We start from the raw sequence: 16,232 nt of genomic DNA, 5'->3' as shown, positions 1-16,232 counted from the left end.
TCAGCTTTTTCATTACTGCAATGTTTTTTATTCCATTAGAAATCTTAAAAGTAGCTATTATTTTTTTATGGCTTATCAGTTACAATCCATTTACACCCAGTCAAAGTGCAACAGTTCATAAAATTGTATTGTATGATATGTGGCTGATGAGATGCTATAACTTATTAAGCAAAATATTTCCCTTAGTCTGCTCTTCTGAAATTATTCTAACAGCTGAGAAAGTCTTATGGCCAGGCCAAAGCCTAACTGCCTACGTCTGCTTTCCTGCTTGTTTTTATTGCTCTGGCTAATGAAGTGATCAACAAAGAGATGCAGCCTGCCAGGAACAGCATATCTCATAGTCTTAGTACTCCTGCTGACTTCCCAAGCCAAGGCAACTATAGGAGCACACAAGGATTGGGCACTACTGCAAGCCCGCAAGGGTACCCGTGTGCAATTTCTCCCATGTTGCATGTTGCTAGTGGGCAAATGCTGCTGAAGCCAGGAGGAGATTTTAGTAACAGTCCTACTTACACTGTATTGTCCACCTCAAAACTTCTCTCATGTGCCTGGAAATTTATTTTCCAGAAGGCAATTTCTGCAGCCTAACTTACTCAGATAACGTAAGAACTATCATCACCATAGTTACCTGCTCAGTTCTACCCCAGTTTGTTTCCTGTGCTGCCCTTTTTTATGCCACATTTGAGTCCCAAGCCCTACTGAGTACTCAACAGATCCCTTCACCAGTACCAGCACCCACTTCTCACAGATGCCCTCGATGTCTCCCAGCTCCACACAAACTCCCTTTATGACCTGCATCTTCACAGTGATAGTTTTCTTCCCCCGCTTCCTCTCAAGATAAAGGCACCCTGCACTGCTAGTACCACTCCCCTGCTGTCACTGAGAAATCCCTCACAACATCTGTGAAGCTATGCAGAAGGCAATGCCAGTGACTTCTCAGAACATTTCTCATCACCTGCCTGCACTTCCTTCCTCCTCTTTCTTATTCTTTGCCATAGCAAGGAGACCATACCTTCACATCTACTGTAAAATTAGAAGATCCTCAATCAAATGCCAAAAAACTGCATCTCTATATACTAAATGCATTAAGAGCCAGACCTCAGCTTATTCTTTACAGCTGTTTCACTACAATGTGTATCTGCTGAGACTAGCAACAGGAGGAACAAAGAGCATCAGTGGGAAAGGTGTGTTCTCATCTGACCACATAGCTATTTGGAACTGGCAGGATCATCTCAGTGCAGGTTAATTCCCCTTGAAAAAAGGGATATATATGAATTTTATTATGGCTAATACACAATGACAACTAAATCCCAAAGGGATACCTGAATACAGGGAAAAAAAAAAAATGAGGGATTGCTTTGAAGTTTCTAATCCACTGCTCTGGAGTTTCTATTTTGGGTTAGCAGTGTTTTTTAAAGGACACAGTGTAGGTCTGATTGTTTAGCTTAGAGAACACCAAGGAAGAATAAGATGCACACACACACACATAGTCTTAGGGACCCCTAACTGCTCCTGGCTTTAATCTAGCAGTTAAATAAATCAATAAACTTACCAATCTGTTCAAAAGTGGTCAAAAACCACTGAAAGCTGGCTGGTGCCTGCTCTGGCTTTTCTGATCCACTCAGTATTTTTGCCACATCTGTGTCTTCACAGGGTTGAGAAATGTTGATTTTTGATAATACGGTGAGGGATTCACAAAGAGATCTCTCTCCTGGAGTTTTAGGGCAGTTAGGTGGAGAAGCCTGTCACTGATGTCTCTGTAAGATAAATGAAAAAGACAAAGAATAGGTGCTTCCATATATTTGCATCGATAATAAAATACCTAAATCATGTTTCTTCCTATTAACATTCTGTTAGCTATCATGCTTTGTCATTGCCTCTGAAAGCTACTGCACTGCAAATGTACCAAAATCATTCTTAAGAGAAAAAGTGAACAAAGACAGTAAATTCATTTCATTCCTACCCAGTTTCATTGATCAGTATAGTCCATTTCCCACAATTCTGTTCCTCTCATAAAAACCTTTTATTCATGACTTTGAGGATATATTTTAGAAAGCTTGTAGGTTTAGAAAGTGACAGTCTGTCCATGTTTTTTTTCTAACTTATCAATAATTCTCTTTTTTTTTCATGCAGAAGAGAAGAAACAAATATAGTAGGTGTGTCACTGAACTTGGAAAGTAACAGCCTGTAGATATGAGCAAGGTTTAATTTGCAGTGACTGCACTCTCATAAATCCAAACAAGTGATTTGCAGTCCACTCACACCTCCTGCTGGTCTGGAAAACACGTACCACAGATCTTCTGGCATATAATATCTTAAATATCTTAATCTCTCTCTTTTTTTTTCGTCCTCCTTTCCACCCAGAGCGAAAAGCACTCTCTGCCTAACCAAGAATAGCATTGAGTGCTGCCCTGCCACTGCCATGCATGTAGTCATGCCCTGCCCTTTCTGGGGCACTTGTGCCTTTGCATGCATCTCTTCTGTCTCTCTGTGCCCTGCGTGCATCATCATGTCCCGCACAGGGAGGCACTCTATGACTCTTTCCAGACTTGCTAACAACTGCCAGGAGGAAATCCAGTCCCCGTGTCCTCCCTCAGCCCCACAGCACCTCTCCCTGAGCCAGTGGCCTGCAGCTCCTCCAGACTCACTGAGCCCTGCATGCTCCACACTGCAACTGGGTTCAAGTGCTACTACAAAAATCAGATAAATATGCTCCATACTTTCCTTTCTATTTGCACAGTAAATTTGCTTTTAGGTACAGGCATCTTGATTAAAGGTGTGAAATGCATTTTAGCATGTCCATTAATTAGTTTTCCATAATTACAGTTTCTGCATAACTTTAGAGCACTGATGTACTTTTACAGCTAAATACAAAGATGCGTGCAAATATTTTTGCATCACGCATGGACAGATTTACCTAATAGGACTATTGATGAGTTACAACATACCTTAAATGCCACCAAAAATTTATTTTATAAAACAGAAGAATACAGAAGTTGCACTAAGTTTTGCAGTGTCTCATGGGAATGCTTGAAAGGAGAAATAAGTACAATATTCATACTTGGTATTCACAGCCAGTTCGTTACACATTTTTAGAAGCATATCTTCCCCCCCCACCCAATATTTAATTAAAAAGAAAGCAGAAAGAGTAGGAGGAACAAAAACCTTCTCAACTTCAATGACACTATTGGAAAATAATTATTTCAAAACTGCTTATCTGTTAAAAAGCTGGCAAGCCACCAGGATCTTGATTGCTGTAAGCAATTTTATAACTGCTCTACACAGATAAATTTAACAAAGAGAAATTAATTTCAGTCTCGTAATAAGTCTCATCTCATTACCAAAACAACGTCTGTGCAGCAACAGACTTGTGCAAAGGACTGCAGGTAGAGGATTGGCATGCAGGCATTTAAACTGCCTCAGAAAAGTCCATCTCAGAACTCTGAACTTCATTAATACATCTCCTTTCTGAACATCATTTTTCCTAATTGTATAAAGCAAAATGCATCTATTTGATATTTTGCTCATTGTGTTTGAGGAAGCCAGCTGACTGCCAGGAGCCATCCTTTATTCTCAGCCTCTGAGGAACCCCTGGGAGCAGTAATCAGAATATCACTTCTTCAAAGAATGATAACAACTATGCTAATGTCTACCTGGGTTTTTTTGTTTGTTTATTTGTTTTTTACATTCCAGGGAACGTAACAGCATGTTAATTATCCATCAGGCTTTTATCTGTCCACAAATACAGTAACAATACAACTGAAGAATGAAGATATTCTGTGGGGAAATAGCAGTCTCCCTCCTTTATGCCTCCGTACTGCCCTTTCCTGGAAGTAGGCTTCCCACAGGACAGTTCTATTACATCCCTACATCCTTCAACGCATCTTTGAAAATGCTTCAAAACACAGCATGACCAAGATTCAGACTATAAACTTGACATCAGATACAGCAATAACTATGCTCTGCAAAAGAAAAAGCACAAAACAATCAGAATGCAGAATGGGCCATAAATCCTGCTACACTAGAACTCGTGCTTGCAGCTCTCAGATGGCACTACTTGAGCAGAGATGTTATGAATTGCCTGCCTTTCTCCTTCTACCACTTACTGGTGATCTTGCTATAGCACATCAGCCAAGGTTTATAAAAAGGAACACACGATGTATCCTACTGGAACTTCTAATATGGATTTCAGCTTTGCCAACACAAAATATCCCTATATGGCATTGCATCCTTGGGAGCCACAATAAAATTTTCTGCTACTAGACTTCCCATTCAACAAACCGCAGAGAGCAGATACACCAGTACAGACAACATTTTTTCACGAGGCATTCCTCACACATTTGCTGATGTACTTGACCACGCAAATCAATACCTCTTTGCAGAGCTCACACTGAGAGCAGCAAGAAAATGAACCATTTTCTTCAATCCAGTATATCCTTGCTATCACAACTTCTATTTTCTTCATTATTTCTTCCCAGTTAAAGAATTATTTTGTTCATCAGTTTTACTCCTTTGGCATAAAGCCATCTACACATTTATGGAAAATATATGCATTTAACAAAGTAGATGCTATATTTAATTTTGAACTTTTCCTCACAAGGAAAAAAAAAACAAAGACAAGAATATGCCCCTAAGTTCCTTTGGTTATAATTAACATAGCAGATTTTCAATCTAAGTTGCTTGACCTATCACCTCAAAGATGTTTTTAACTGTTCCTTTTCTTGTTTCCACAGCAACCTTTCCACGATCTCATTGGGTTTTTTTCCAATTTTCCCTTAATTCTCTGAGGAGATAATGACTGTTCAATAGTAATTTTGTTGTTGTAGCTTTTTAAAAAAACAAACAAATGCAAAAATATTTGTGTGTGTGTCTTAAAGCAAAACAACAGTTCTGGGAAAATTGTCCTTGTCCAGATGACTTTGAAAAATCTCATTTCAATCACAGTACTGTTGTTAGTATATCACCTTGACAGGCTTCATAATACCACAAGCTTCTTGCCTTCTAAGGTGGGGGTGAATCATCTCTGGACCCTTTTCAAATGTTTCATACTGGAGCATCAGTCAACAGCACAATGCAGGACATCTTTTCTGCTTCAAATTTCTGAAGAAATGCTGAACAGAGCTAATGCCATTCTCCAGTGATTAATGCAAGCTAGTCTGTACCTAGGAAGAAACACTGAGGAACTGTAGTTGAAAATTTTGATAGTGACCCATATGAAGACCACCCACCTTTATCCACATTGTATGAGATGCCATTTTAAAGGGAAAAAAAGAGACTGAAGTAATAATCTATGTCACCTTATGCTGTTCTTGCCATCCATTTTTTTCTTGTTTTTGTTTTCAGCACATTTTTATAAAATGCACTGGAATCAGCATTAAATACTTAAAGGCAAGTATCATAAAGTCATAGAATGGTTTAGGTTGGGAGGAGCTTTAAAGCTCATCTAGTTCCAATGCCCTGCCATAGGCAGGACACCCCTCCCTCTAAATCAGGTAGCAAAAGATATTAGCCTTGCAAGTAGAGAAATGTTCCAGTTCATATAAATGAGTATTAAAAGACAGACACTTTGGGACCCAATTGTTTCTGCATTTTGCTTATACTTAATTGCCTTCGATCCCAGTAATAGATTTTGAGTGGAGAAAGGATCGTTCCGAATGCCACGTTCCTCACACTGAGACTGCTAGCTTCTGAAGATCAGTTGAGTAGGAAAATGCAGCTGGGAGGATTACATTCCAGTTCCAGCCCAAATCTTTGCTAGTAATAGTTTTTCCTTTCTTCACCATAAGCAAACACAAAGTTCAATGTGCCTGTCTAATTTTTGCCTTCGAAAACATATGCCTGAGCACTTTCTAAAAGCCTCACTTTATGGACTGTATTTTTCAGAACAGGCTGTTAACAGCACCTGTGTGGGGTTCTCCCACTGGGTCTGCAACACCTCAAAGTAAGGTAAGTTTTCAGTTTCCAGACCTCCTCAGGTTTTATGCTGCTTGCATCAAGGGGTACATTCACTATAGCAGCTGTTCCATCCATATTTAATGGATTTCGAGCTTCTAAAATAGCTACCTGTAAAAACTGAAGAAACCTTAAGGTACAACAGTCAAAGGACTATTAATTTCAACAGCTTAGAATATAAAAATGCTTATCTTGAAAAAAACACCCTCCTATGCTGTATGGAACAGAAGCAGAGCTGAACAAGAACTTTACTTGAAAGATTTTTCATGGGAATGCACTGATTTCATGAAGTATTTTTCTACTGAGACATGACCTTTAAGGAAAGTTAGCAATTTTAATAAAAACTTTCACTGCCAAGTATTCCTCAGCTCCAAACTAAGCTTTCAGTCCAAACCCAGATAAAATAGTCTGCCCATTGAGAGTACAGGCTGGCTCTCTGCTATTTAAGCAGACCAGAAGAGCAAGAGGTACATTTTACTCCCAGAGTGACTGGGGCTGTGACTGAATAATGCTTTAAAACTGATTTCTTTATCAGAATGTGTTCTTACTTCACAGGTTTAATAGCTCTGCCTTCTGGCTTGCAGCAAACTGCATGAGCTTTGTTCTGTCTTCCCTAGGAAGTTTGTTTCTTTAGTACCTGGGAAGTTTGGCTGGGTCCGCTCCCTGCTTGCCTTTGCAGCTTTCTCTGCAGAAGCTGCATATTCTCAGAAGGTTGCTGCAAGTCTCTTCTGTCCAGAATCTCAGTGCACATGAAAATCTTCCCTTTAGGTCATCAACCTAAAACTTCTCCAAAGGCAGCAAAACATTTACTTGAAGGAAAAGAGAAATGCGTGACTCTAGGTGATTTTCAGCCCTAAAACACACAAGTAGTGCTGTGAGACGTGGTAGCAAAGCACGGGAAATTAAATCTGGCAGCTTATTCTCTGCAGGGCCTATGACACACCTACTGGAGACATGCTCACCGAAGAGTACGAAAGATAAAAATATTAAGATATGGTAAGTCAGCTTTACATCAGCAGATTTAGACTACCACTGGATACAGTCCTCCTAATTAAAGAACCACAGAAGTTGTCATTAACTGCAGGCGTTCTTCACCTCAGCATTTTGCCCATGCTTTTTTATTCTGTTCAGTTACCAAGTTATGGCAGGCCCTTAGCAATACAACCTTTCACACTCCAAAACTGTGTCTTTGGCCAGTGCTGTAGGACTTTGTGTGAGTAGGCTTCGGTAGGGCATTCCTCTCAAGCCAATGCTATTTTCTTCAAATCATTTCCTGTCAAAATCTGAGAGTCCTTTTTTACAACATTTACTTAAGTCAGTTTTCACAGTACTGCAAGAAGTTTGGTTATGACAGTGCAGTTCATTCAAGCTGGTGCTGTTCCATGAGCTGAGCCTCCAAAAACCTGACTGAGATGAGGCTTTTGTTTGATTTCAGTAGGGTCAGTGTCAGCAGGTTTTTAATTGTGTTCTTTCAGCGTCTTTTGGAAGATGATCCAGACAAAGGCAGGACAATTCTGCCTATAAATTATCTGCAAGTTCCTGAGGGGTCAGACCTCAGCAGATCTGCTGCAGTCCATTTAGAGCTAGAAGAGATTTTGGAAAGACATTAGATTGAAGGGGTGACATTATAAGGCAGAACACGTGTGCAAAAATATGCACGTGCAGCTGAAAATTGAGTACAAATAGCTGTACATTAAGTCAAATATTTCCTTGTTTAATTACCACATTTATGCGTAAAGGTTTCTTTTATAATATCTATCTTTCCAGACTAAGTCCAATTCTTAGCCCCAACTGGGTTGTTAAAGCACATTTAAGTAAAAATTACCTGCTTCCTACACTGTTATCAAGATCACTCAATCATCTGCACATAGAGGCCTTCCATGAGACTAACACAGGGCACATCTATATTTATACTTTAAATTTATTTCCTACTTCAACATCAGTGCTAAAAATAAGCTTAAGGCTAAAAAAAAAGAGTTTTAAAACCATTATTGTCCTTCACTGATGCCAGATCACATCAGTTCAAGGCATTTAATTTCCTCTGGCTTTTTTATTTAAATCAATCATTCCAAAAAGTTCATACGTATTATTCCTGTAACTTTTTTTTAGTTAATTATTAAAGACACGATGACAATTACATCTAAAATAAAAATGCTTAAATATTCTAAAGCCATCTGATTTCATTATGCAAATTAGATAACATGTTAATAACAACATTTGTAGCTTCAGTAATATGACTTGACTTTGTACTCAGACATTTCATTAATTATGTGGAAGGTGGAACAGTAAATTTAGGTCACAGGCAGGTAGCACACATATGGAAGTACACCATAAGATATACCTGTGATAAGAGAATTAAAATGAAATTTTAAATGTATATGTTAGTTACCCTCAACGTTTTCAGCATGACGTGAAGGACAAACGCAGCAGTTCAGAGTCAGTATCTCCATACAACGCATTTCATTTTTTTAAATTGCCCGTCCTGTCTCCATACGCCCTGCGGAAGCACACAAGCCCTTGCACGAAGGAGCTGCTCCCTCCTACCTGCAAGGAGACACACAGCCCTCCCATCCTACTGCCAGCTTACCTCTGTGTCCTGCATCAGCTTGGACAGAGCAGAAAGACTGATTTCTTGCTAGGCATGTACATTCCACACTAGAAGCATCTGTGGGTTGCCCAGGACTTGGTGATGAGATAAACCAGGCCAGAGATCCACTTTCAGAAATCCTGACTAACCCATGACTGCCAGACTGTTGCTCATTCAAGAGGCTGCTGGCAAGCAGCTGAATAGCATCTTCAATTCCTAAGCTGTTGTCCTTCTTCCCTGCAATGCCACACATTTGCTCACTGCCCTACCTAGAAAATACACAGAGTCCTCTGCACAGGCAGAGAACACAAATTCCTAAATGTATATCTTAAGAATGATAATTGTGGTTTATAAGCAGCCATTAACATCTTAAACTTCTGAGATGATGACTTTTCAGGGTTTGCTAAGCATGTTTTTGAAAGAGAATACCTCAGCCTATGGTTCTGGTCTACATCCCAAGCATCTGTGGGTGACACAAGGCTCGGGGACTGACTAAAAGATGTAATGCAGGCAAATTGCATTTTGACAAATTTGTATTTGGCCTCTTGCTTAGCAGCTAGCCTTTTCTAGATGCTTATTTTATATCTTAGACATGTACCTATGTGTAGGTAGAAGATACATGGTCATTAATCTGTGTTCTAAAAGAGATGGATTGCGTCACTACAAAACGTAGGCAATCAAAGAGCCTGGCATAGTTTTATATTTCTCCACAGCAAAGGCATATAGTAGAAAAATCAACAGTCAAAATGAAAGGGAGCTGACCAGTGAGCGTTGGGAAACATAAGGACAGACAAAGAGAAGAATCTCAAATTTTGAGGAAGGAGATAATGCTGTCCTTCCAGAGGGAGACTGCTACTGCAGGGTTAAGGATAGGGCACTGGCAATGCACAAACATTTCTGCCTAGCTATCTCTCTCATCTCGAGCTAGGGTAACTTTGTTAGGGAATGTAACAGCATATGGATCTGGTTTCCAGAAGACTTAGCAAGTAATCATAGAGGAAACCATTGAAAATCCTCAAAAAGAGAAGGAAAAAAAACACAATAAAAACACTTTAACTTATTTTGTTTTCATTATAATGTCTCAGATGAATTTTTACCTGCGAACAAAACAAGGTATTTGATGCAAGTTTTCTAAAGGCTACCTTGCAAGAAGAATGTTCTTGAATAAGAAAGGAAAATGTACAGTTTGTAATAAGGAAGAAGGTCCATTTGCATGTTTATACAAATCCAAAAAGAGGCACCCAGATCAAAGGAGCATTTGAATTTTGACTTAAATAAGCTGCAAGGACTGATACTGCAAAGTGTCAATCATTTTTGCGGCCTTGTGATAACTTTTTGGTTGAAATGAAATTATCTCTTACACTACAGAAAAATATTTTCACTACAGATAAAAGATCAAATTGTGAAAATATGGCAATAAGTTTGCTTCTTGACTAGACACGTGTAACCTTTCTGAAGACTGCACAGATGCAAATTGCCTGAATTTTATCTTTGATTTCTATTTTCAGGTAAGATTTTTGTCATATTCTGAAATACAAAAAGCAATGAAGAAATTCATGTGCTGAACCCTGCATCCAACATAAATATAGTTAAAACTGAGAAACAAAATCAATAGCTTAGATGATCAAATACTGTTACACTGATTCTGTAACTTCTCAGTAAGCACAAACAATTATAACTACAATTCTCACTCTATTATGTATCCGTGTCCTGTTAAAGTATATGGTCTTTGTGCACGAGTATACAGAATTAAGTTCCCCACAAGCTTCTACTCTTTGTGCTGTGGCTGCCACTGGTTGTACTAGCAATGAATTCGTTTTATTAGTTCATTACTTTTCAGAGTTTTGCTATCACAAGAACTTCTACTCCTAAAGAAGTTGGATCCCCCACCAGGTTTATGCATTGACCTTACAAATTTCCTGAGCTTTTTGAGAAGGCGCTGAAGTGACAGCAGCTACTTGAAGGATGTGGAAACGAATTATGCCAGTGCCATAATAGTGATAGCTCATCATTAGCAAATGTACTCAAACAGTGCTTGAGTGTGGCACCCTATCCAGGATAATACAGCTCCTTCTAAAGCATGTAGAGCGAGCGCTCTCCCACAGCAATCCCACTGGCTGTCTGGAGCCATCTCACAGAACCACAGGCAACACAGAAGTTAGTTATTTGCCCCATCAGACCGAGCCACTGGGCAACCTATAAGCACAACGGGGTGATGAACAGTGAACAGGTCTCTACTTAGCTGCCTTTACAGATGCTGCTGGTCAGCAGAAATATCTGCTTTCCACAGCAGTGCAATGGCAGCACTGTTAGCTTGCGGCTGTTTGAATGACACCAAGAAATCACAGTGGACTGACAGCAGCAATGCATTACAAAGCTAACCTGTCTAAAGTGGAGCTATAACTTTTTCTGAGGCCTTTGGGGATGCACGGAGGGGTGAGGCCCCAAGTCAAACTGTAGGTACCCTCCCCAGTGGACCACCACCTCCCTAGGAGGACGCAGCTACACAGATAATGGACATATCGAACCCAGAGTCCCCATATCAGGGGCACCTGTTTCACAAGTGGATTTCAGTTTCTTCTCCAGCACAGTAAGCTAGGAAACTGTGGGGTTCCACCCTCTCTGGAGAGTCAAAGAGATCACATCACCCACAAGAGAAGCTGAAAAGACCACATCTCCCATAGCACAGTTTCATTTTGGACTGAACAAAATGAATGCATGCTGGGGCATGCAGCTTCAGCAAAGACCCAGAAGGCTTCACTTTGCTTAGAGCTATAAAAGCCTCCAGTTAGCCGTGAAAACCATGCAGTAGCTAGCAGAAGCTGATTGTTCACAGGCAACAGCTGCTTCTGGGACCTTAATAACTCATTTGTTATGCTGCACCTTTTATGAGTGCAATTAAAAAGTTATGTCAACTTACAATGGAAAATGTGTTTCAATATTCAACAACCTTATTTGTCCTCTCAAAATATTCCTGTTACTACAACAATTTTGATATTACCTCAGGAGGTTTCTGATTCACTTCCCATCTTCTTTTACACTTTGGTGGAACCTAAAAGTCATAATCAGGATTAGACTGCACTCTATGAAACTCCACGTGCTAATCCTTTTTTAAAGCTAGTTATTACTCAGTCTCTGTGGGAGGCAGCCCTTACCACGCTTTTCAAGGACAAAGTAATTCCAGTCCAGAATTCAGAACAGTGACATACATATTCCTTTTTAACATTTTAAGAATTGCATGTTGTATAGAATGCATAAATTCCATATGTATTCAGTCTTTATAAAATAGTTTCTCTTTTTTTTTTTGCAATGCATGTAAACATCTGGACCTGAATTTGCCTGTCATCAGTAGACTGGCAATTAAGGTAGCAGTAACTTATGGAGGACAGTACTTGCTCCATTTCTGAGTACATGTGAATAAAGCAAGAACTCCTTCCCAAGTGAATGAAAATACTGACATTACTGTAACTGCTGTTCAGTGAAAGCAGGGAACAGGGCAGCAGTTACGTATGAACAAGATGCAGGATGCTGTCACACAGAGAAGCATGATAAAGAAATCAGGAGCAGTCTTCACTTGCATTTACAAGCACATCGTGTTTACCAAGCAACATCCTAGATTTTGCTTTTCCTGAATTATCTCACTGTTAGTCACATCTTAGGGGAAAATATCAAAATGTCACACCGAGTAATATAAAGCCAACCGGAATTTTCAGTATGAGGATAGATAGCATCATCCACTAAGGAGAAAGCTGAGCAAACAAGAATCACAATCACCAAAGACTACAGTCAGAGCATGCCAATGAACACAGCTGTTGTACTATGGTATAAGTGTTACTCAGTGTGACCAAAATAATTGCATAAAGATATAGATCTGATAATCGTAACTCAGACAACATTAAGAGGATGTATTTCAATATGTTTTTATTGCTCAATAAAAATCCTTCCTCGATGTGAGTATCTTAGCTTAGCTTCTAATGCAACTCTGAATGTTCTAAGTGAAAATGGCTTTGCACTATCACAAATGTGCTTACAAATAAAAACATCTTAAGTATTGCTATAAAGACCTACTCAGTAACTTTTAGATGTCCCAGAGAAGATCATCTCTTGACTACACATTTTCAGTGACATCTTCCATGAGCCTGTGTAATTTCTCAGTGTGACAGATCTGCAAACAAAAAGTGCTACGAAACTGAATAAGTGTCCATAAACTTCTTTGCTACCAGAAGGTTTACTCATGCCTCTTGAAATTCTCCATCTTCCTTTTCTCCCTTAACCTGTATCCCAGAGCCCAAACTAACATTAATTTTCCTCAAAGCCAAAGAAACAGGGAATATATATTTAGCATTAAGAGTATCCAAAGATGACATACTTAAAAGTTTTGGTATTTTAAGTAGGCAGAGAAAATTGGTTTAGGCCACTTTTAGAGCTTTAAAGTTTCTGCACAAGTCACACATCCTTTAAGTCAATGGGTATTTTGCAGTTATTACTCATGTAAGCAACATCCATTCTGCTCTATGTTGTCTGTGCTATCAAGGCATAAGAGCTTTATTTCAACAAATACTTCTCTGAGCCAGTAGAATGAACAGCCAAAGGGACAGAAGAGAACAATTGCAAATAAACTGTCAAACGATCAAAAAGCAATCTTCATGTTGTTCTACAAATGGTTGGCAAATTTTACATGGCTGGAAAGCATTACGAGATTTATAATCCTTTATTTAAGGGAATGTGCATAACTCGTTCATGGCATCCAAGCCCTATTGACCCTCCCCAAATCCTACTCAGCAACAAGAGTAATAATATCATGTACATGTAAATATAACAAATATACAAAGAATACATGCCAGCAATATCTATTTCCATACTCTATGATCATGTTCCCAAATCAACATCTGGGGTACAATAAGAGTTGATTTCCACTGTGGTTTTGGTTTAGTACAATCCCCTTTCTCCCATCTCTTTGGATGATCTCCTGTTTCTGGTTTGGTTCCTTTGCTGGTCAGTGTTGTGTTTTAGTGCCACACATCACAAATCTGTTAGGATTCCTTTTGATGCTTTGAATTTTGCAAGCTCCAGCATAGCCAAGGGAAATACTCACTAGCATCTCCCTTTTGGGAAAGAGGTCTCAACTTCAGCAGGGAGAAATTCCTCCTGCTAACAGGTGTTCCTGATGGAGCCCAGCAAGCACACAGGTTTTTCTGACTGTGAACTGCAATCAAACCAACAATTATGCGTTTGCTCATGTCGTTGATAAAAGCTCATTTAGCCAGAACATTAGGCTGATTTTTTTTCCTGCTGTCTTCTTTCACGTAGCTTTCACTTGCACATAAAGGCATTTTTCTTTCAAACTGTATAAAATAACCAAGTTTCAGAGCTCCTGGTTAGTCTGAAGCATTTGTCATAACATCAGTTCTCAGAGGGCATCTACTCATTATCTGCTACACCTAGTGAAGGCTAGAAGCCAAAGAGGATAGTGGGAAGGATTATTATTATTCTGTGCCACATATATCTGCAGTATAGTTAGCTTCGGTAAAGGAAAGCACTGGCACCACTTACAGCATCAATCTTAAGCCACAAGTGAGGCATCACTGCCCCTTGACAGCAGGTGACATTCACCCAGCAGCAGGCTCCACGATGGCAGCACACGTGCACTGACAAGACTGCTGTGTCCAACAGCCAGCAGCTCACCCTGAGCATGGTTCAGCCCTGCACACATCCCAAAAGCCTCTTCCGCACACTGGTCCTGCCACATGCTGCAAGACTCTCTGCTGGGGCTGGCATTGAACATATTATTGTAAGAAAGAGTGCAATTGGGAAGTTTGCTGGGTTTCAGCATTCTTCCTGGTCTCCCAAACTCTTTTGCTATAGGGTTGTCAGTCTGTTTGTAGCTAAACCTCCTAAGAGGAAACCTGCAGTAAGGGCTGAACTCTCCCACTTACACTCCTGAGCTGCTGCTACCATGTCTTCCTTTCTCTTTCATTCCCCCATGTTTCTGAAGCAATTCCACCCTCTCCCTTCTGGGAATCCTCATCTTTCTACTCCTGCACTGTCTCAAACACTAAAAACCAACAATCACCTCCTCTTCCTTTCTGCACTCCTGCCGCCCCTCAGCTCTGCTGTCATTTATAGCTGTAGAGGAGGAGATGCTCAAATGGGTCTCTGGCAATGCCACATTAAATTTATTCAGTGTAGACAGAAAAACAAACTTCTTAAAGTACACTGTAAAAACGCCCAGGGTAAATATCATTCTTAAAATGCTAAATCATCACCAAAGCAAAGCAGGTATTTTTTGCATTGGGATCTTACTGTAAGAGTAAGTAAAGATTTTGGAAAAGAAAACATTATAAACCCTTGCCCTGGGTGCATTACATGCTAGACTCAGAATGAAATAAATTTAAGAAAGTGCGTAAGAAAAAAAAACCCAAATCCTAGAGCTCACATGCAGGCATCATTCAGCACTGAGACTTATACTGTTCATATATGGTTGACTGCTCCTCCTCTCTCTTTTGCCACACCAGCAGATCAAAAGTAATCATTAGATCATCATTAGTAATCATGGAACTTTACAGCTGGAGAACAACACAGACATATGAAGTATGCCTGTCTTCCCAGCAAACCCTGCGTATCTACACTAAATGTTGAACACAGCTGAGAACTAACAACATACAGGCAATGCCCTCTTTAGTAAACTTTTGCCAAAACAGCGTGAAAAGTACCCAACCTCAGACTACTAGCAACAGAAACCTCCCAAGCATACTGAAAATCAAAACAATGCCACCAAAGCTTAGCAAGTGAGTTCACATGTCTAGAAGGGACATGAGACAAAAGCATAAAAAATGCCTTTTGCAAGTTACAGCCAACATAAAGAATGCAGTAGTTCCTCAAGCCTCTTTTCTGTCTTTCTTGATCGAGAGGGAGATTCACTGCACTCTGGTTATTCACCATTAGTGCCCTTACCTGTCCTATCTACTCACAAAGTCACAGTAAATCTCATTTCTAGTGCTCACCAAGAAACCCATCACTTCTTGTTTGTGAACTGGCTTAAAAAAAGTTTTATCTTTGCAAGTTATTTTTCCTGTGATTTTTACTTGGTTGAAGTCAAGCAACGCACAGGCCGTGTAACAATCGCATAGACGTAGGGAGTTAAAAACTACAGTTCAGGGTAAAGGCACTGCAGGTGTGCAGTTTAATGAATTCTTAATTGAATAGTGGGTGAGCATAAAAAGGAAGTGCAGAGGGTGATTACAGGGTTCTTTCAGCAAAGGGAGCAGTGCAAGCACTGAACTCTATAATCAAGAATAAAGAAAAACGAGTTCACCTCTAATTTTCTCTGTACTACAGCCTTTGTTATTCATGAGCAGAATGCAAGATTAGAATTTCTACTCCCTAAGTCTTTCTACCATCAAGTTAACTGACAAGATTAGCCTTCTCAGAGATGTCCTTGTTTTAGGGCTAAGACTGCAAAAATCAGGAACTAACTTCTACCTGAAAAAGATATCGCTTCCACTCCTGTTTTGCTAAACAGACTGATTTCTCTCCTGCTTCCTCCTGCTCTCTGCTGCTGAATAGGCTGCAACAGAGAAATATGCAGAGACAAAAATGGGTGACTCTCCATGGAAGAAAAAAAGTAGCTGGGTTTACCGTACTGCCCTCTGTTCTACTCCTCGTCTCTCCAAAAAACAAGCAGCCCAGAACC

General features: G+C 39.8%; 1 long non-coding RNA gene across 1 annotated transcript in view; it reads right to left on the bottom strand.

Moving 5' to 3' along the window:
* Positions 1 to 16,232, bottom strand: part of LOC116234991 (uncharacterized) — a 419,872-nt gene that overhangs the window by 361,030 nt on the left and 42,610 nt on the right. Inside the window, exon 3 of the long non-coding RNA XR_016468730.1 lies at positions 1,553 to 1,757. This is a non-coding gene — a long non-coding RNA (uncharacterized LOC116234991). The remainder of the gene's footprint in view (positions 1 to 1,552; positions 1,758 to 16,232) is intronic.

The sequence above is a fragment of the Phasianus colchicus genome, chromosome 8 (assembly GCF_987193195.1).
Source record: "Phasianus colchicus chromosome 8, bPhaCol1.hap1.1, whole genome shotgun sequence".
Classification (NCBI taxonomy): Eukaryota; Metazoa; Chordata; class Aves; order Galliformes; family Phasianidae; genus Phasianus; species Phasianus colchicus.
The sequence above is the reverse complement of the archived record's forward strand: the minus strand, read 5'-3'. Positions and strand labels throughout refer to the sequence as shown.